Below are 20,638 nucleotides of genomic sequence, written 5' to 3'. Positions count from 1 at the left end.
AAATTGCAGAAGAATTGTGAGGTGTGGATGGATGGCAGGCCTCCAACCAACCCGGCCTGGCCACACGCTCTGGGCAGCCCAGAGCTCGGCCCCAGCTCAGGAAGGCGGGCCCTATGCGGTTTTGGGTGCAGACCCTTATCTTTGTGGGAGGAGGACGGAATGAGGAAGCAGAGAAGATCTGGGCAGAAAATGTGCAGGAAGAAGAAACTGACCTAGCCCAGCAAGCAGGTGGAATGTGTCTGGGAAGTCCCCTCCATCTGAACAAATAGACACACACACACACACACACACACACACACACACACACACACACACACTTGCTGGCCTCCCAGGTTGGTTCACCCCTGCCAGTGGTCATGCTTAAGGTTGTAGGGGTGGATGAAGAAGCAAGGAGGCCTGGTCTGCATTTGAGGAAGGTACATTCAGGCCACCAAATTAATTTCACCAAGTGGGAAAGCTTGTGTCTGTTCCCTGTGCAAGGCTCTAGGGCTCATTCCTTTCTAGCTTACAAGTCCCAGCCTCTCTGTTCCCTACAGGATGAAAATTCAAACTGTGTGTTTTTTTTTTTCATTTACCTTTATTATTGAAAGTATTACAGATGTTCCTTTTTCCCCCATTGACCCCCTTCACCCCACTTGACCCCCTCCACAGGCCTTCACCGCACTATTGCCTGTTCATGGGTTATGCACACATGCCTGTAAGTTCTTTGCTCTCAAGGAAGTCACAAACAGTTCTGATAGGGCAAGATGTCCAATTTGAGGGGCCCCCACTGGCTATGTTGTGACTTTTTGAGAAGCAAAGACTAAATAATAAATAGGGTTACTTGAAATAGATAAATGTATCTGTTAATAACCCAAAAATCAATTGGTTAATTAGTTGCAGTTAACCAAAAAAAAAATCATTTCCTAATGGTTCAAACAATAAGGAAAAGTTATTATTGCAGAAAAGAAGCAGCCCATAGGATAGATTGCCTCTAGGGTTGTTTGCTCCGTGGCTCAACAGCATCATCAAGAAGCCAAGGTTTGCCTGGTTGGTATAGCTCAGTGGTTGAGTGTCAACCCATGAACCAAGAGGTCCCCTGTTCGATTCCCGGTCTGGCACATGCCCAGGTTGCCAGCTCAATTCCCAGTAGTGACCATGCAGGATGCAGCTAATCTCTCTATCCCTCTCCCTTCCCCTCTTTCTAAAAATAAATTAATAAATAAATATAAAAATTAAGTTTAAAAACAAGGAAGCCAGGATTTGTTTGTTTTTCTGTCTTTCATGAGTTAGCTCCTCAATAAATTACCTCCTCAGCAAAATGCCTGCTACCACCTCAATAATCCCATAAGTACATAGCAACATCCATTTGGAAAAGAAGAGCCATTTCCTCCTGTGCCTCTCTTTTTAAGAGCAGGGGAAACTTTCCCAGAAACCATCCAGCAGCTGCCCCTTACCTATCTTTGGCCAAAACTGAACACCAAACCCAGATCCTTCAAAGAGGCAAAGGAAATTAAATCACCATGAGCATCCTAACCTTGCCAGGATTTATCCCTGAATTACATGAGGAAAGATGAAGACACAAACATATTTGGGACCCCACCAATAAGCAAGAAAGGATAAGAGACTGGGAGCTAGGCACCAAGAGTGTCTGTTACAATTAGTTTGTAAAAGGCCTAACTTCATGATAATATTACAAAGTAAAGTTACTGTAAACTGTTACCCAAAAAGTATAAGAATGATTATATTAGGATTTTTTACGTGTGTTTTTATTTAAATTTAATGTGAGGCTTTCATTGCATCTTTAAATATCGCAAATAAGTGTGACAAATCATTCAGCATCTTGGTGTTTGTATAGTTAGACAACTTAGATCTTAAACATTCATCAGCCTGCTGAACTGTTCCTTTTTCAGAAACATAGATGCCATCTAAAAACTTTCTGATACCCTTGTTTTAACTGTTGTGCCTTGCTGAATCAAAGCAGCTGAGTTTGATACAAATTCAATGTCATTTCCTTCAAGAATCAGCTCATCTTTCTGGGCTTGAGATACTGAACAAGCAACGCCTGACTTTTTCTGAACACTGCAGGTGTATTTTTTGCCCAAGAAATTTCTAATTTCAACAAGAGAACCATTCTCCTGAATAACCACGTTGATGGGGAAGTGAGTGTACACAGACCTCATCTTGTAAGGGAAGCCCAGTGTAATACCCTTGATCATGTACTGTACATGAATACAGATCATGTGGCCAGTTCCTTTCTATTTCTCCACAAAGTGTGTCCCTTCAGAGTGATGTCCACATTTTCTGGGATGTCCACAGAATGATAGCTGAGAATGGTCTTCATCCTCACAGTAGATATGGCAAAGAGAGGATTTTTTTAAGTTTTTCAAGTTTTATAGAAAAGTGAATATTACTAATTATGAGTATGTGTTTCTGCTAAGTACATATATGAACAGATATGTGCTCATTTTCACTGGTCAATGGAAAAAAATGAAAACAGAAAACTGTGTGTGAGATAAATAGTCCCAGAAAAAAAAATAGGAAGTGTTCCAAGATCAGTACATGTGGCTACATACACATGATAACCAGGTAGAAAGGAAGTTCAACTAGTTAACCAGCATTGCTCATACTCCATGATCAAGGAGAAAGAGGGTTCTGAGATGCTGGGTGCGCCAAATGTCCTAAAGATGGGCACAAATGTGCAAACACAATCCTCTCTCCCAGGAGACAAATCTATTAGATGGCCCCTTAACCGTATGACATTACTAGCACATGCATAATTTTAAAGTAATGCTAACTATATCATAATGACAGAACAAGGGGTTCCATAACTCTGCCCAAGTGAAGCCAAAGGCATACATCATTATAGATGCAGAAACTACAAATTTAGTGGAAGATACAAACATTAAAAGACTTATTAGGGTAACAGGATAAGTTTAACTGGAACAAAGATAACTCCTTGGGAGATACAACAAGCTTGAGAGCCCAAAGCATAGATCAACCTGCTAAGAAGCCCAATTCTGTAGCCAGGTGTACATGAGGTTCTGAGGCAATATTTTTTGGGGGTGCAGGGAGTCTAACAACTTTTCAGTAACATCAAGAAAACATCAAAAGACGTATTTGAACAACCTTGAAAAAGTATCTTCTTCCCAGAGAAACACAATAGCAAGTAGAAAACAATGAAGGAATTAATTAAGTCTATGGTGTTGGTGTCTTAAAATAAATTTAAGTGTAATGACAATACATATATGTTTATAATGTTTGTAACTATTGTGTTTGTTTTTGTTTTGTGTAGTGTTTAAAGTGTATTCAAATAGCCAAAACCGGTTTGGCTCAGTGGATAGAGCGTCAGCCTGCGGACTGAAAGGTCCCAGGTTCGATTCCGGTCAAGGGCATGTAACTTGGTTGCAGGCACATCCCCAGTAGGAGGTGTGCAAGAGGCAGCTGATCGATGTTTCCCTCTCATCGATGTTTCTAACTATCTATCCCTCTTCCTTCCTCTCTGTAAAAAATCAATAAAATATATTTAAAAAATGAATAAATAAAAATAAAGTGTATTCAAATAATTATCATATTAAATTTGTAATTGCAGTTGATATTGTTTAAGGAAATTGATAACGTTTGCAATCAGTTTAAATATTAAAATTTATTTATTAAAGTTCTATTCATAGATATATGTTTAATAAATTGAACATTTAAAAAATACAAATAGACCTCCCTTGCTCTCCAGCAAAGCCTAGCTGAGTCCTCCTACTCAGTGAAGATCAAACCATCATGGGTCGCACTAGCCTGGGCCCTCCATGCCCACCCATCCTGGGCATGCTCAGCAGGCCCAGTCTACTCTCTGCCTGTCACCACATGGAGGTGTCTGAGGACTTGACGACCTCTGCCACCCCAGGGCCTGTGCTTGGTCCTCCAGAGGTACAGGCAGCCCAGATCCTTTCTTGGGCAACCTCAGCTCCCTCCCCACAGTCACTGGGAACCTGGAGCCAGGCTGGTGCTGCATGACCCAGGACCAGAGAGCATGGAAGAGAAATCCCCAACTGGACATCTAGAGCACCTATCCTGTTCGTTCTCAGTCATGAATTGAAAGTTAGCAACTCTTTAAGGCCCAAAAGGGAAATAAAAGATATTTCATGCTGCAGGGAGGATTCCCTGTGACTTCTGCCTACCATCCATAAAATACTCATCCTTTCAAGTGAGGAGATTGAGACCCAGAACTTAAGTGTCTTACTGAAGGACATTTAGTTGGCCAGGTAGGGGCAAAATCTAAACCCAGCAGGTTCCTCTCCAGACTCTATGCTATGTGGTCCTCTGATTAAAGGCAGCATAAGACCAAGTGTTTTGTTTTGTTTTTTTTTAGGAAGGGAGAGGGAGAGAGAGAGAGAAACATCAATGATAACAGAGGATCAGTGATCAGCTGCCTCCTGCACGCCCCCCACCACCACCACCAGGCATCGAGCCCACAACCCCAGCACGTACCCTGACCAGGAATCAAACTATGACCTCCTGGTTTATAGGTCAAAGCTCAATCACTGAGCCATGCCAGCTGGGCGAGACTGGGTCTTAATGGACACCCGACCTCTGGAGGAGCCAAGTGCTCTGGGGTTACCTGTTCTTAGCTGTTGGAAAGTTTGTTCTTGTTTTAATTGGTAGTTCATTTGCTATAAACTCTGGGGAAAGGCACCTTTCTCAGAATCTGTGACTCACCTTGACTAACACTATTAAACAAAATATTCTATTGTTCACCTACTTGTGGCCTTAAGCAGGAAAAAGAAAAGTCAATAGTAGGTAAATCAAGTAGGGCGTCTAAATAAGGCAGTTTTATTATTGTTGTAATTAGCTAGTCAGTATTAATAAAGGAAAGAAAGAAAAGGGATGTCGGATATTGTAAGCATGGCCACCTGGGAACCTTCAGAAAGCTACATTGTTCCTCCAAGAAGATTAACACCCCTCCCTTCCCCCATCAGATACTGGATTGTTAGCGGGAGAAGAGAAGAGGGAGATAGGCACATGTGCAGTAGAAGGCTGGTGGTGTAGGGGAGGTGCTTACCTGTCAGTCTAGCCTGGGGAACAATGTATTGTCTAGGCAGCAAACCCCATCGAAAATCTGGAAAAGTTAATTAGTTAGTTTGAAGAAACTGCAGTTAAAATCCCCAAAAAGTTCCCTTAATCTTGTTCTCTCTTGTTCTATGACTCCTGCTGGCCTGTACAGACTTCACATGCAGGATGCTGGACTCGAATGGACTTTAATATGGAGCAGAAACTGTGGGCAATGGCCTTTATTCTGGCCCTGCTGAAGACATGGTTAGACTTTTCCCAGGGTGTGACGAAGGGAAATGAGACATTGGAAGTCCAGGATTTTATTTCCACCCAAACAAATAATCCTTATCCTCCCAAGCTAGTCTCAGGAAATTCTTTTCCTCATGACATCTCAAGAATTCCACTTCCACCAATAACAGTTTCTCTGAGCCTAATAAACCAGAAGGCTGCTGAGCTACATGAGAATGTTATAGAAGACTAGAAAAAAACCAGGCAATGCTTAGAGAAATGGAGTTACACAGCTTTATTATGCCAGCGGGCTCAGAGGAATATGTCCCTCAAATTCTGAGCAAAAACATGGAGGAAGCTTTCCCCTTTTATATTTTTCTAATGTCTTTGTCTACCAAATATGGGGCTTCTGGTCCCCTTTGCAAGTTCTTAAGGAGCCCCATGTATGCTTAGTAGATATCTTGCAGGGAGTAGCCAGGATTGGCAGCAGAGCGGTTTGCAAGGTCAGACAGTTTAGCTCATTTTCCCTATCATTAGAGCAAGCATGTTTTACAGAAGCCAATAATAGCAGAATTAATTCATAGAACAAAGGACTGTCTATGTCTAGTGGAAATTTCAAACAGCAGATTTTACAAAATAGAGATTACTATACTTCAAGAAGAGTCCACATGATTCTGTGTGATACTTTCTCAGTGGCAACTGGACACAGATACTGGAACAAAGAGTAGTTTGTTCAAGTTTACTCCCCAGTTCCAAGATCCATGAACCAACATTCAGGAAAAGAGACAGAGAAAACTAAGAAATGGGAAAGCTGCAGAGGCCTCAAGGTTATGTCTGAGCCCCGAGCCACAGAACCATTGCCAAAGCCAGGATGGCCTTTTGCGGGGGTGGGAGGGGGGGGTTTTCATCTCTCAGCAGCTCAGTTTGTTCCTTGGCCAAACAGTAATCAGACCAAATAAGGTCTAGCATGGAGCCACCTTGCCTTGTTCCAATTCTAGCTCCACCTCTTTCCAGCTGAGGTAAAGCTAGCATTTTCGTGGCAAATTATTGAATGTCTTAACATCTCAAGGCATTAAGTTTCTTCATTTGTAAAATGCAAGAGACTAATAGCCCCTACTTAATAGAGCTATTGTAGGAGTCAATATGTTAATATTCGTAAAGCACCTTAGAACAGATCTGTCACATAGTATGCACCATTTAGGAGTTCTTGCTGTAATCATTAGCATTATGTAGTATGTGCCTATTGAATGTGTATATTAATAAACATAGTCTGTCTTTATAACCAAAAAATATATACAAATATTTGTGGAGTGTTCTTTCCATGGACAAAAATATACCCAAACTTTAAAATTTCTATCAACAATAAACATAGAAAAGTACCTAAAAGTGTGTACACCAAAGGAGCAGCAGAGATTTTTGCCAGGGAGTTAGAGAAGGTGGGGAGAATGCTTTCATTTTTTACCTACTTTGGAATTTTTGAAATTTTTTTACAGAAGCATGAGTTATTTCTATAATCTCAAATTTTTAATCTTTTTTTTTGTCAATAATATCTTTATTACACTGTCAGCTGGGCTAGTCCAAGACTGCTTCAACCACCTCTTGGTGTCTCAGCTAAGAATGCCTGCCTCAGTTCCCCCTGGAAACCCACCACAGGCACTTGCTGCTGCTGAGATCGCCTCAGGTTCAGCTGACACTCGTGGTTGCTCAGCAAGGCTGTATTTCTACATTTGACTTGGACTTCCACACCTGGTGTGTGCTGTTCCGTAGTCCGTCTCAAGTATAAGTGTCCCTGGCCTGCTCCATTGTGCTGCGGGCAGCTCCTCAGAACATCAGGCATCTCTGGTGGCTGCTATGCTCAAATTTTAATCTTTAACAAAATCCAAGGTTATGGATGCTATTTAAAAAGCATTAACTTTAAGGAAAACCCCAAACTGAAATTCAAGCTTTTTTTATAAATGAAATTCAGAAAGATTAAAATGTAATGAATAAAACTCATCATTTGTAGAAATGACACAAAATTAGTAATTTTCTTATGGACCAAAGGTGTGGTTGAAGAGTTGGGAAGGCACCCAAAGTCATTCATAGTAACTTTCAGATAGTTTCAGTGAGGTTAGCTTATGATGCAGTTGAAACTTTGAGAGGTAAAACCCAGGCCATTGCCCCCCTTTTTTAATAAGAATATCTATAGCAATTATCCTATGCCTGTTCCACCATTTTATATTGGGAGGAAGGAGCAGATGGCATTTTCTTCAGTTCATGGGTCTTAAGAAGGAGAGGAATTTCAGTCAAATCTATACTTAGGGAACAGCTGTATTTAAGGAAATGCACTTGAGAAATGTCATTCATACCTGGACCTAATTAATTTTTATTTTTTAAACATCACATTTATTTTTCTTTTCTTTTTTTGAATCCTCATCCAAGGATATTTTTCCCATTGATTTTTTTTTTCTTTTTAGAGAGAGGGAAAGAGAAAGGGAAAGAGAGAGAAACATCGATGTGAGAGAAACACATCAATTGGTTGCCTCCCGCATGATCCCTGACCAGGGCCCGGGACAGGAAGAAGCCTGCAACTGAAGTACGTGCCCTCGACCAAAATCAAACCCGGAACCCTTCGGTCCAAAGGCCAATGCTCTATCCACTAAGCCAACCCAGCTAGGGCCTACCTGAACCTAATTTAGATGGTAAAATTCTGGACTTCAAGATGATGCCATAATAGGTTTAAAGTTTGGGGTACCTTGAGACAGGAAGGGGGGTGAGTATTTTGCAAGTGGGAGGAACATGAATTATTAGGGACCAGAGGGCATACAGTGGTAGCTAGTCTTCAGAACAGCCTGCAGTGATCCCCTACCTCATGACATTCATGTCCTTGCATAGTAGCCTCTCAAATCTCCCAGATTGTATTGTGGTTGATCTACGAACCAATAGAAATTCTCTCTCTCTCTCTCTCTCTCTCTCTCTCTCTCTCTCTCTCTTCTCTCTCTCTCTCTCCTCTTTTCTGGGAGAAGTCAGCTGCCATGTCATAATGACACTCAAGAAACTCTGTGGAAAGGTCCTTATAAAAGGAATTGAGCTCTCCTGCCAACAGCAAGAGAGGAACTGAGACCTCTAGCCAACCACCATGTGAGTTTACTATCTAGGAAACAGATCCTCCATCCCCAGTCAAACCTTCAGATGATGCAGCCCCAGCTGACATCTTGACTAACACTTCATAAAAGACCTGAGCTAGAACCACCTAACTCTCGGAAATTGTGTGAAATAATAAATATTTGTTGTTCTAGACCAGTGGTCGGCAAACTCATTAGTCAACAGAACCAAATATCAACAGTACAACGATTGAAATTTCTTTTGAGAGCCAAATTTTTTAAACTTAAACTTCTTCTAATGCCACTTCTTCAAAATAGACTCCCCCAGGCCGTGGTATTTTGTGGAAGAGTCACACTCAAGGGGCCAAAGAGCTGCATGTGGCTCGCGAGCTGCAGTTTACCGACCACAGTTCTAGACCACTGAGTTTAGAGGTAACAGTAATGCAGCAATACATAATAAATAACAAATATGGTTGCCATACTTATTTTCTGAATCCCTGAACTCAGAAGCTTCTGTAAAACTAAGTATTCATGATGAACTGACCTCTTACAAAATTAGTTCTCATGTGTTCCTGCCAACCTTGCTCATCTAACTTCAAGTTTTGAAAAAGAAGACCTCATGAAGTCCATGGAAGTGCTGTTAGAAAATGAGTCAATCAGCAAAGCAATTGACAATGTTGATATTGGAAGAAGAACCATCCACCTGAGATAATTCAGACAGGGACTAAGCCAGGTTTCAGGGCAGACTGTCAATAAGTGACATATTGGCTAGTCAAAGGAGCACGCTTAGACAATCAGCAAAGCTTTTCTATGCAGGTGATGTCCACATGTCATTTTTCCGCCCTCCTCTGTCCCCATGTGGCTCCTGTGCACTGACAACAGATGGTGTCCTCAATTTAAGGGCAGAGACAGCCCCGGATATTGATCCTACTTAACTCCGTAGCTCCTCCCAATCCTCACTCATCACTCTTTTCCCACAGCCCTCATCTATTCATAGGAGTCATTCCTAGTCCCTTTATGCCCAGGCTTTGAAATTCAAAAATCCAAAACCGAGGCTCAAGTGCAGTAGGCACAAATGAAATCACGGAAGTATCAGGACCATAAAAACCCATATGTTAATTTTGTATTTTACAAGTATTATTCCATCAAAGTGGGGCTCAGCAATGTAATTTAATGAATTATAGTGTTCCTAACAGTCATGGGGGAAAGAAGCAGGATATAAGATAAGGCAAAGAAATTGCTGAATGTTCTGTGTTGCATGATGTGGTTCCTCCAAGAAACCCTCTGGCTCTTCTATAAAAATTATGAAATGTTTGATGTTATTTTGAGTGAAGTAACTGAATTTTGCATCTAAGTTTACTCAAAGGCAATCAGAGACACCGTACTGGGAGTTGGAATGACAGGTAAGAGGTACGGCTGTTAGTCTGAAGATTTCCACAGAAATTTGGGGAAAACTTTTGGATTTCCCTAGGTTGTGGACATTTGGGGAGGGGAGTAAGGAAATTTCCCCTAGAAGAAAGGGACAGGGATGTTCCTAATTGACCATTATGTTACATTTGAGGTCCCATCCAGGATAATTTGAACTAAGGTGGTGTAGCCAACTGCACAATTGAGCAAGAAGTGCACGCTCAATTTTGGATAATGTATGTCAGGGTATTGATGCTAACCCCACAAAAAGCCTCTATAGTCCTAGGAAATCCGCTGCAAAAAAAAACAGGAAGCTGTGTAACTACACTGAAACCAGTCGTATAGTCTTCGGGAATGGATACACAATCTATAGTTCGATGTTGCAGTGGTAAGCTATATCTACATCATTACGTGAACTTAGAGCTACTCAGCCTAAGAAATTCTCTGGTGAAATAACTGGTGGCAGAAGACCTCAATGTCTGGTGTTTACCAGCCTCTAGACACCCCATTCCTTAAGAGAGTAGAGCTTTTCAGGAAGCATATTTGATATGCTTGAACTTGATCAGTCTACACTCTGTTCCTTCTGCTAGAACAGGATTCCATTATCAAGTTGAAAGACATTAGGGTGCTTATATTTTTCTGGTGATTACAAATAAAGCTACTATGAATATTTGCACACAGGTTGCTGTGTGAACATAAGTATTCAGTTCTCTTGGGTAAATATCTAGGAGTAGGATCGCTGAATCATATGCAAAGTGTATGTTTAACTTTATAAGAAACTGCCAAACAGTATTCTATAGTGGTTGTGCCATTTTGAATTCCCACCATTCATATGTGAAAATAAACAAAGATCACCCAAATGATGACAAACAGAGGCTGTTTACTCAGAGTTTGCTACATAGCAAGGGAGTCAGCCACCATCACTTGCAAGCTAACCAGAAGCAGGGTGTCCTATGTGATTGGTTGGGGAAGCCCTTTTGACTTTCTCTGGTTGGTCCTAAATTGGAAACAGGGGAAAAAATTAGGGAACTTGGCAGTTACTGACCAAGTGCGAACTGTTGGGGGTCAATTGCTGCAGAGGTTGAGGTGTGGCTTCCTGGACTGGTTGCTGCAGAGGTGTGGTTTGGCTTCTCTGCTACTTGCTCCAGAGGCTGTAGGTCAGAATTCTGTATTTTCATATGATTCTGGCCATTGTCCTTTTGTAGATTCTGTCTCTCACTAGCAATGTCTGAGCATACCAGTTGCTCTGCATCCTCATCAGTACTTGGTTTTGTCAGCTTGGGAAAGATTTGTGGGGTCTTTTTGGCCATTCTAATAGGTGTATAGTAGTATGTCATTGTGGCTTTAAATCACATTTTGCTAATGACTAATTATACTGAGCACCTTCTCATGTCTTCATTTGATTTTTGTTTATTTTCTTCCATTTCTGCACTAGCTAGGACTTCTAATATGATCCTGAATAGGAGCACTGAGAGTGGACAACGTTACCTTGTGCTTGCTAGGGGAAAGCATATGGTATTTCATAACTAAGTATGGTGTTAGTTGTAGGTTTTCAATTTCATCAGTTTGAGGAAGTTCCCTCCTACTCATAGTTGCTGGTAGTTACCATAAATGGATGTTATCGTGTGCTTTTTTGTTGTTGTTAATTCTCACCCAAGGATATTTTTCCTTTAACTATTAGGGAGAGTGGAAGAGAGAGGGAAAGACAGAGAGAAACATCGGTGTGAGAGACATTGATTGGTTGCCTCCTGCATGAGTCCGACCAGGGCCCAGGCATGGGGAAAAGCCCACAGCCAAGGTACGTGCCTTTGACCAGAATTGAACCTGTGACACTTGTCCACAGGCAAACACTCTATCCACTGAGCCAAATGATAAAGGGATGTCACATGTTTTTTCTTCACATAGTAAGATGATCATATGATTTTTTTTCCTTAGCTGCTAAGATGGTAAATTGTATTGATTGACTTTCAAGTGTATAACCATCCTTGCATTCCCAAGATGAACTCCACTTGAATGTGCAGGCCCCTAGCCCAATTCACAATTATATCCATCTGCTGCTTATTACTGGTACTAGTAAGTTTCACAGCACTTTCCACAGAGCCACCAACAGATAACTGGCAGAACTCAAACGGGCCATCAAGCACTGGACCATCCTCACCAACACTGAATCTCTACAGCTGCCTGCTGTACTCAGACATGTTATCTGGGAGGATGGAGTGCAAGAATTTTATGCAGTCATCACTGTGTACTTGGTCATCTCCTCAGCTGGGGCTTTGTGAGGGTGATAGATTTCCATTTTGCCTTAGAGACCACAGTTAACTAGCAAATTGTGAGTCATGCAGATTCAATGAGACTTCATTGGGTAGCCTTGTCCATAAAAGTAATTTCCAGCATCCAATCATAGCAGTAGTAACAGACTTTCCTCCTGGTACCAAGTCTGTACCATCTTGCTCGCCTCCCTTCCTTCCCATTCATCCGTCTGATATTGTGATTTTTTTAAATATATTTTTATTGATTTCAGAGAGGAAGGGAGAGGCAGAGAGACATAGAAACATAAACATCAATGATGAGAGAGAATCATTGATCGGCTGCCTCCTCCACACTCCTATTGGGGATCGAGCGCACAACCCTCACATGTGCCTTGACCAGAATCAAACCTGGACCCTTCAGTCCACAGGCTGATGCTCTATCCACTGAGCCAAATGAGCTAGGGTTGATATTGTGGTTTTTAATAAGAAATATACATTTGGTCTTCCTCCCCATTTCAGGCAGAGTTCAGAAAACCCTAGGAATTTCTTAAATGATAAGAGCAAGAAAAGTGTATTTTATTATGTTAATGAGGTGGATTTTGGAAAGCCCCTAGTTCACCTAAGAATGGAAGCTGGTTGCTAAAGGAGCCCAACTGATGAGAAGGTTGGAATTTACAGCCCCACTCCCAGTCCTCTGGGGAGGGCAGAGGGGCCCCAAGTTGGCTCAGTCACCAATGGCTAATGATTTAATCAATCCCACCTATGTATAATCAAGGGCTGGGTTTAGAGAGCCTCCAGGTTTGTGAACACAGGGAAATGAAGAAGAGTGGTGCCTGGAGAGGGCATGGAAAAACCACACCCTTTTCCCCTACCTTGTCCTATGCATCTCTTCCATCTGGCTATTCCTGAGTTATATCCTTTATAACAAACCAACTATCTAGTAAGCCAAATATTTCTCTGAGTTCTGTGAGATGCTCTGCAGAATATGTTTTTTGCATCCAATGTATTCTCTCCTCTCTTTCTGGGACTTCAATGGCATGAATATTAGACCTTTTGATATTATCCCACAGAACACTGAGGCTCTATTTATCATTTTTTATATTTTTTCTCTATGTTTATCAGATTGGAAAATGTCCAATTATTTGTTGCCTCTTTCCTGTCACCTCCATTCCACTGTTAAGCTATTCCAGTGAATTTTTATTTCACATATTATATTTTTCAGTTCTAAAATTTTCATAATTCTTGTTTATAGTCTCTATTCAGCCAAGAACATCTATCTCTCCATTCAAGACCTTTTCCAAGGAACAGTCTTAATATCTGTTTAATGTCTTTGTCTGATAATGCCAATAGCTTAGTCATTGCAGGGCTGACTTTCAAGTTTTGGCTTCCCTCTCAATCTGCGTGCCATTATTAATTTTACAGACTCCTCAGGTAGTTAGTTGCAGTTTGTATTTGTCCAGAATTTTCCATTATAATCAGTGGGAAAGATAGGCTGTATTGGGCTTACCAGAAGTCATTGTTGAATTTCAAAAATATGCGTGTACAATGGATGAATGTTGAAAACATCATGTTAAGTGAAAGAAGCCAGACACAAAAGGCCACATATTGTGTGATTCCACTTATATAAAATGTCCAGAATAGATAAATCCATAAAAAAAAAGAAAAATAGACTCATGTTTCCAAAGTTTGAGGGGAAGGGAGAATGAAGAGTGAATGAGGAGAAACCCCATGGACAGGCATAGCTCATTTTACTGCACTTCACTTTATTGTGCTTCACAAATGTTTCATTTTCCACAAATTGAAGGCAAGATCCTTCACCTTGGTCTGCAACCCACAATATCCCTGAGGTGTGTCTGCAGGGGGTTTCTTTTGTGGATGGCAAAATGTCCTGAAAATAAATAGTGGTGATGGTTGCATAACTCTGCAAACATACTTTAAAAAAAAAAAACTTTTAAAAGGGTGAATTTCATAGTATGTGACCTACATCTCAAGTTGTTATTTTGAAAAATATATATATGTGTAAACCTAGAATTTTTATTATTTCTTTTCAACAAACATTGTATTCTACTTGAAAGTTAATTTTGACAATTTCCTGTTGTGCAGTTAGCCCCTGACATCATTAAGCATGTTCACTGCAAGAGCAAGTTCACTGACAGCTCACAGTTATTCCAGTCACTTTGGATACAGCTTTGGTTCCAGCCCAAGGTGGATGGAGTCCTCATTTTTAAGCCATTCAAACATCAAAGACAATTTTTTAAATTTTAATCTCAATTTCTGAAGTATACTTTGATTTTTGTTTAAATGCAAACCCAAGAGAACCATCTCCGGGCCTACTCTCTGTGTATGCAGTTTTTCTGTTCTTAGTTATCTTTTTGATTTCTGCTGTGAAGTTTTAAGTGCAATTCATCAGACACAAAATATTTGCAAACAGCTGTAATCAGCCTTAAACAATACACAGCAAAGCACCAAGCTTTAAATTGTTGCTTGAAGATTGAGCACAGAAAATGTGGAGAAGGTCATTAACTGTGCAACAACACAATGTAAGAAAATAAGCATTTACATTGAAAAAAGAATCAAATTTCAAGAAAGAAATGAATAAATTTTTAAGAGAATTCAAAGTATGAATCCATAGCTTTTCTTATTATAATTTTTTTACTTTTAATTTTTGAAATTTACTGGCATGATTATGTAGACAAAGCTTAAATAAAAGAAAATGTTCCCTGTCTCATTGTTTTCTAGCCATGATTATTATAATTATTATTTTTTATTTGTGATTACTAACATTGATTTAAGGGTGTTAAAAACGATCTGCTTTGAATGTCACATAAGCAAGGTACACAGCTGCCCTTTGGTGTTGACTTAGCAAGGATGGCACCTGTGATTCAAAGTTTCTCTTGGACATTGTGACACAGTGCAGACCCTGCCCCATGACCCATCTTAGACCATAGACCAGCCTTGGGCAAACTACGGCCCGCGGGCCAGATCCGGCTGTTCTATCTGGTTCTCTTGCTCTCCCCTCCGCTCCTTTACTTTGAATTTATATTAGTTCACACAAACACTCCATCCATGCTTTTGTTCCGGCCCTCCGGTCCAGTTTAAGGACCCACTGTGGCCCTCGAGTCAAAAAGTTTGCCCACCCCTGCCATAGACCTACTTAACCCACATAAATTTCCACTACTCACCCAACCCAACTCTAAGTCTATTCTAAATATGGCCACACCAAGAGAAACCAAGATGGTGGCATAGGTACGCACCTAAACTGCTGCCCTGCACAACAATTTCAAAACTACAACTAAAAGACAGAACGGACACCATCCAGAACCACAGGAAAGCTGGATGAGTGGAAATTCTACAACTAGAAAGAAAGAGGGAAGCTCACAGAGAAGGAGCGGCAAAGAGCTGAGGTACGGAGACACGTGCGCGCAGAGAGGAAGGGCGGCGGAGTGCCTTGCTGGCTTTCTCTGGCGGGAGGGGGAAGGAAGACCCTGACTGCACTGAACCTCAGTTCCGGGCGAAACCCTGTGGACCCAGGCTCATACAGGGGGAGTTAGGAATGTCAGGTAGAGAGAAAGGCACACAGAGACTCGGAGACTCAGGGGAGCCACGGCGGCAGGGGTCTGAAGGTGCAAGTGCGCACAAAGACTGACTGCGGAGGTTACCACAGGCTATCCCTAGCGGAAGGGAGTCAGAAGCTCCTGACTGCACTGAACCCCAGTTCCGACTGCATTGAACCGCAGTTCCAGGCGAGCCCCTGGGGACCCACCCACTTACAGGGAAAATCTGGACTATAAGGCGGAAACTAGAGAAACCGCAGAAGGCAGAAGTCTAGAGACTCATGCGCAAGGGCAGGGCTGACGGGAAGCCAAGACTGTTTGCTCCGCCCTGAGACCCCACCCCTTCCAAGCTGAGCACAGAGGCTTTTGCAATCTGGCAAGGCTAATCCTATAAGGCTGTCTCCAGCACCGAAAATCTCCCAGTGTAGACACAGCTGATCCTCACAGCCAACTGGCCTGCAGGTCAATTCCTCCCAGTGATACCAACAACAATCAAGACTTAACTACAACAAGGCTGTACACACAGTCCACAAAGGGGTGCACAAAGAGTGTCCACCTCAGGTTAACTGGGGAGGCCGACCCACTGGGCCATAAAGGAAACTTAGCACAAAAAGCTACCCTACCAACTCAGGGAAGCAGTGAAAAATGGGGAGACAAAGAAACAGATCACAAACGGAAGAAATGGAGGAAAACAAACAACTGGATATAGAATTCAAAACCACGGTTATAAGGCTTTTCAAGAATATCCTAGAAAAGGCCAATAAATATAACAAGACCCTCGAAGATACGAAAAAGGACCAACTAGAAATTAAACATACACTGACTGAAATAAAAAATATTATACAGAGACCCAACAGCAGACTAGAGGAATGCAAGAATCAAGTCAAAGATTTGAAATACAACTAAGCAAAAAACACTCAACCGGAAAAGCAAAAAAAAAGAAAAAAGAATCCAAAAAGTTGAAGATAGTGTAAGAAGCCTCTGGGACAACTTCCAGCGTACCAACCTCAGAATTATGGGGGTGCCAGAAGAACAGAGCGAGAGCAAGATACTGAAAACCTATTGGAAGAAATAATGACAGAAAACTTCTCCCACCTGGTGAAAGAAATGGACTTACAAGTCCAGGAAGCGCACAGAACCCCAAACAAAAGGAATCCAAAGAGGACCACACCAAGACACATCATAATTAAAATGCCAAGTACAAAAGACAAAGAGAGAATATTAAAAGCAGCAAGAGAAAAACAGTTAATTACCTACAAGGGAGCACACATATGATTGTCAGCTGATTTATCAACAGAAACTATGCAGGCCAGAAGGGAGTGGCAAGAAATATTCAAAGTGATGAATAGCAGGAACCTACAACCAAGACTACTCTACCCAGCAAAGCTATTATTCAGAATGGAAGGTCAGATAAAGAGCTTCACAGACAAGAAAAAGCTAAAGGAGTTCATCACCACCAAACCAGTATTATATGAAATGCTGCAAGGTATTCTTTAAGAAGAGGAAGAAGAAAAAAGTAAAGAGAAAAATTATGAACAACAAATAGATATCTATCAACAAGTGAACCTAAAAATCAAGTGAATTAAAAATCTGAGGAACAGAATAAACTGGGGAATATAATAGAATCAGGAGGCTAGAAAGGGAGTGGACTGATAATTCTCAGGGGGAAAGGGGTATGGGGGTGCAGGAAGAGACTGGACAAAAATTGTACACCTATGGATGAGGACAGTGTGGGGGGAGGTAAGAGCAAAGGGTGGGGTGGGAACCAGGTGGAGGGGAGCTATGGGGGGGGGAAGGAGAAACAACTGTAATAATCTGAACAATAAAGATTTATTAAATTTAAAAAAATAAAGTTATTATTGATAGCTCAAAAAAAAATAAATAAATACATAAATACATAAATACATAAATATGGCCACACCCTATCTGAGGAACAGAACATGTTGTACGTCTGGACCCCACTGATGCCAGCTCCACCCCAGAGCCCCCACCCTAACCATTTTTGGGTTTATTTTTATTGACTTCAGAGAGGAAGGGAGAGGCAGAGAGACATAGAAACATAAACATCAATGATGAGAGAGAATCATTGATCAGCTGCCTCCTCCACACCCCTATTGGGGATCAAGCGCACAACCCTCACATGTGCCTTGACCTGAATCAAACCAGGACCCTTCAGTCCACAGGCTGATGCTCTATCCACTGAGCCAAATGGGCTAGGGTTGATATTGTGGTTTTTAATAAGAAATATACATTTGGTCTTCCTCCCCATTTCAGGCAGAGTTCAGAAAACCCTAGGAATTTCTTAAATGATAAGAGCAAGAAAAGTGTATTTTATTATGTTAATGAGGTGGGTTTTGGAAAGCCCCTAGTTCACCTAAGAATGGAAGCTGGTTGCTAAAGGAGCCCAACTGATGAGAAGGTTGGAATTTACAGCCCCACTCCCAGTCCTCTGGGGAGGGCAGAGGGGCCCCAAGTTGGCTCAGTCACCAATGGCTAATGATTTAATCAATCCCACCTATGTATAATCAAGGGCTGGGTTTAGAGAGCCTCCAGGTTTGTGAACACAGGGAAATGAAGAAGAGTGGTGCCTGGAGAGGGCATGGAAAAACCACACCCTTTTCCCCTACCTTGTCCTATGCATCTCTTCCATCTGGCTATTCCTGAGTTATATCCTTTATAACAAACCAACTATCTAGTAAGCCAAATATTTCTCTGAGTTCTGTGAGATGCTCTGCAGAATATGTTTTTTGCATCCAATGTATTCTCTCCTCTCTTTCTGGGACTTCAATGGCATGAATATTAGACCTTTTGATATTATCCCACAGAACACTGAGGCTCTATTTATCATTTTTTATATTTTTTCTCTATGTTTATCAGATTGGAAAATGTCCAATTATTTGTTGCCTCTTTCCTGCCACCTCCATTCCACTGTTAAGCTATTCCAGTGAATTTTTATTTCACATATTATATTTTTCAGTTCTAAAATTTTCATAATTCTTGTTTATAGTCTCTATTCAGCCAAGAACATCTGTCTCTTCATTCAAGACCTTTTCCAAGGAACAGTCTTAATATCTGTTTAATGTCTTTGTCTGATAATGCCAATAGCTTAGTCATTGCAGGGCTGACTTTCAAGTTTTGGCTTCCCTCTCAATCTGCGTGCCATTATTAATTTTACAGACTCCTCAGGTAGTTAGTTGCAGTTTGTATTTGTCCAGAATTTTCCATTATAATCAGTGGGAAAGATAGGCTGTATTGGGCTTACCAGAAGTCATTGTTGAATTTCAAAAATATGCGTGTACAATGGATGAATGTTGAAAACATCATGTTAAGTGAAAGAAGCCAGACACAAAAGGCCACATATTGTGTGATTCCACTTATATAAAATGTCCAGAATAGATAAATCCATAAAAAAAAGAAAAATAGACTCATGTTTCCAAAGTTTGAGGGGAAGGGAGAATGAAGAGTGAATGAGGAGAAACCCCATGGACAGGCATAGCTCATCTTACTGCACTTCACTTTATTGTGCTTCACAAATGTTTCATTTTCCACAAATTGAAGGCAAGATCCTTCACCTTGGTCTGCAACCAAACCTACAATATCCCTGAGGTGTGTCTGCAGGGGGTTTCTTTTGTGGATGGCAAAATGTCCTGAAAATAAATAGTGGTGATGGTTGCATAACTCTGCAAACATACTTTAAAAAAAAAAAACTTTTAAAAGGGTGAATTTCATAGTATGTGACCTACATCTCAAGTTGTTATTTTGAAAAATATATATATGTGTAAACCTAGGATTTTTATTATTTCTTTTCAACAAACATTGTATTCTACTTGAAAGTTAATTTTGACAATTTCCTGTTGTGCAGTTAGCCCCTGACATCATTAAGCATGTTCACTGCAAGAGCAAGTTCACTGACAGCTCACAGTTATTCCAGTCACTTTGGATACAGCTTTGGTTCCAGCCCAAGGTGGATGGAGTCCTCATTTTTAAGCCATTCAAACATCAAAGACAATTTTTTAAAATTTAATCTCAATTTCTGAAGTATACTTTGATTTTTGTTTAAATGCAAACCCAAGAGAACCATCTCCGGGCCTACTCTCTGTGTATGCAGTTTTTCTGTTCTTAGTTATCTTTTTGATTTCTGCTGTGAAGTTTTAAGTGCAATTCATCAGACACAAAATATTTGCAAACAGCTGTAATCAGCCTTAAACAATACACAGCAAAGCACCAAGCTTTAAATTGTTGCTTGAAGATTGAGCACAGAAAATGTGGAGAAGGTCATTAACTGTGCAACAACACAATGTAAGAAAATAAGCATTTACATTGAAAAAAAGAATTAAATTTCAAGAAAGAAATGAATAAATTTTTAAGAGAATTCAAAGTATGAATCCATAGCTTTTCTTATTATAATTTTTTTACTTTTAATTTTTGAAATTTACTGGCATGATTATGTAGACAAAGCTTAAATAAAAGAAAATGTTCCCTGTCTCATTGTTTTCTAGCCATGATTATTATAATTATTATTTTTTATTTGTGATTACTAACATTGATTTAAGGGTGTTAAAAACGATCTGCTTTGAATGTCACATAAGCAAGGTACACAGCTGCCCTTTGGTGTTGACTGTAGCAAGGATGGCACCTGTGATTCAAAGTTTCCCTTGGACATTGTGACACAGTGCAGACCCTGCCCCATGACCCATCTAAGACCATAGACCTACTTAACCCACATAAATTTCCACTACTCACCCAACCCAACTCTAAGTCTATTCTAAATATGGCGACACCCTATCTGAGGAACAGAAGATGTTGTACGTCTGGACCCCACTGATGCCAGCTCCACCCCAGAGCCCCCACCCTAACCATTTTTGGGTTTGTTTTTATTGATTTCAGAGAGGAAGGGGGAGGGAGAGAAAGATAGAAACATCAATGATGAGAGGGAACCATTGATTGGCTGCTTCCTCCACCCCCCCTATTGGGGGATCGAGTCCGAAACCCAGGCAGTGCCTTTGATTGGAATCAAACCTGGGACCCTTCAGTCCATAGGCCCACACTCTATCCACTGAGCCAAATGATAAAGGGATGACACATGTTTTTTTCT

The 20,638-nt window shown here is 40.9% G+C and overlaps 2 pseudogenes across 2 annotated transcripts; both read right to left on the bottom strand.

Annotated features, from left to right (window-relative positions):
* Positions 1-138: 138 nt before the first annotated feature.
* On the bottom strand, positions 139-3,175 carry LOC308254734 (large ribosomal subunit protein uL6-like; annotated as a pseudogene). Its single transcript has one exon. The product of its transcript is annotated as a large ribosomal subunit protein uL6-like (transcript).
* Positions 3,176-6,838: 3,663 nt separating this feature from the next.
* Positions 6,839-7,053, bottom strand: LOC308253694 (SNRPN upstream reading frame protein-like; annotated as a pseudogene). Its single transcript has one exon. The product of its transcript is annotated as an SNRPN upstream reading frame protein-like (transcript).
* Positions 7,054-20,638: the final 13,585 nt, after the last annotated feature.

Source organism: Plecotus auritus, assembly GCF_963455305.1.
Source record: "Plecotus auritus genome assembly, chromosome: 7".
In the NCBI taxonomy this organism is placed as follows: domain Eukaryota; kingdom Metazoa; phylum Chordata; class Mammalia; order Chiroptera; family Vespertilionidae; genus Plecotus; species Plecotus auritus.
The sequence above is the reverse complement of the archived record's forward strand: the minus strand, read 5'-3'. Positions and strand labels throughout refer to the sequence as shown.